Here is a 2,115-nt window from a genome sequence, read left to right as displayed (position 1 = left end):
GCGCTTGATGGTGTGCTCTGTTTCGTCTCGAGTCCACATCTCACGTCACCGGATCTCGGCGACAAGACATTTTTCTTCTTTAGACTCTGCTTGAGTTGAACGATCTGGATTCCCCGCTGTGGCTGCATGTGGGAGGATAAATACAAAGCATGTTCCAGAGCGGGCAACCAGATGATGCTCTGACAGGCTGCCAGGACATATGTAAAGCATAACAGTCCTGCATGCACACATGTTGCAACACACTGGAATGTGACTTTGCTGAAACTATTCAAGGTATAAAATCTGTTGTGTTTGAGCGTCTCACACTTTGTCGCTGCGTGTGGGCCCAAGTTCCCTGAAACAAACTCATGAACATAACTTTATGGTGTTTCCAAGCACATTTCAGGTTGAAGTGTGACACTGCCTTTGTCCGTCCTCTGAAGGAGGTTTTACTCTCCCATTCTTCACATTCTTCTGTCCCCTCAGATCTTTCTTTTATTGTGTTGTTGTGCTCCGGCCTCTCGCCTGCCAGAATGTGGCTGCCCTTGTCTCTTCAAAGTGCCCACATCAATAACAAGATAACTAGCTGCTGTCTGCTTATGTGGCTGGCGATCATTTTGCAGCTTAAGAGCTGCAGAGAATTGGAGGCAAAATGGATGCTGTGAAGAATGTTAATGTGTTGAATGAGAACACTGCCTCCCTCTGGCAAGAAGAGCTACAGCCTCTTGCTTTGAAGTTCTGTTTTTTTTTCCAGAGAGGCCTTTTCATGTTGACATGCACAGTCTAACTCCTCATGATGAGAATCATTACTTTGTATGTGTCAGGAGGGGAACAGATTGTTTTGCTGCTGTCATTGGCTTGTTCGGGGGTAAAATGACAAAAAGTTACCGGAAGCTGAATTTTGTGCCGAATGAACATTGATGTTTCTTAAGTTTAGGAATGGTCGGATTCAGCCACAATCGCATGACATAATCTGACCACAATAACACTACGTCAACAAAGCCGTCTGCCCCCGCGCTCTCTTCCAGCTCACTGTACACAGGCTCCGATGGTTCGATGCCTCTTTGTGTTGTATCTCCGCCGAGCGAACACTCTCCAAATGGCTCTCCGCTGTGCTCTTGTGTCTGACCCACTTCCACGAGTGCACCAGCACAGAGGGGCCCTGTGGGGCCCAGAAAGAGGCCACCCCCGTCAGCCTGCGTCTCTGCTCCACCGAGGCGTCAGTCACTCAGTCGGCTCACAATACAACTCTGTTACCGCTCCAGCTGGCCGCTCTTCCTCCTCAAAGTCCCAAAAGCGCCTGTCTGTCCACCCGCCAAGGGCCCACACGCTTCAGGTCCGGCCGGGTTGGGAAGCAGTGCCAATACTGGCTTCTGATCAGATCGCTCTTATTCGCTCGCTATCTCGGCCTTGCTCTCTTTTTTTCTCTCGGCTGGGGGGGCCCGGGCCTCTTGGAGAGAGAGCACTCTGAACATATGTGTGTAACATATGCGTGAAATGGACCAGGACCTGGACACATTCTTTCTGCCTCTGGCTTCACTGACAGAGCACACTTTACATTGTGTTGTTCCACACGGTGAAACAGGACTTTTTTTTTTAAACATTCTACAAATATTGTGTGGTAACCATGAATATTCACCAGTATAGCCAGGCAGATAGAGTGATGGTGTAAAATAAGATGTATGTGTGTGTTGAGTGAGCAGTGATTGTTAGGACCAATGCTAATTCAGCACAGGCATTATTTTATGCATGCAGAGCACACATGTTCAGTCTTCCCCCTTTTAAGTTTCAATTGGTTTCGCATGACCACTCAGCGGTTTTTTTTGTCATCATGATGTTTGGAAACTTTTGAAAATGTTCTTACATTATATGACTTGCATTACAAACTGAACTGGAAAGTAAAGACCTTCTTGTTTGCTGAAAGACGACAAATAATAGAGCAAGAAAGCCCAAATTTAGAAATGATGTGGGAAGTGCATAATTTGTCCTCAATTGTCTAATAATGTCACAATACATTTCTTGGTTTTCTGTTTATAATAACATAGTTTGCACTGGTTATGAAGAAAATTGGTATTTCCTTAATATACCTGGTCTATTTGCCCCAAAAATATTCATATTATTGAATTTAAAAAAATA

Source organism: Clinocottus analis, unplaced genomic scaffold, assembly GCF_023055335.1.
Source record: "Clinocottus analis isolate CAN_PGR_092001 unplaced genomic scaffold, fCliAna1.0.p SCAF_2, whole genome shotgun sequence".
In the NCBI taxonomy this organism is placed as follows: Eukaryota; Metazoa; Chordata; class Actinopteri; order Perciformes; family Cottidae; genus Clinocottus; species Clinocottus analis.
Note: the sequence above shows the minus strand (reverse complement) of the source record.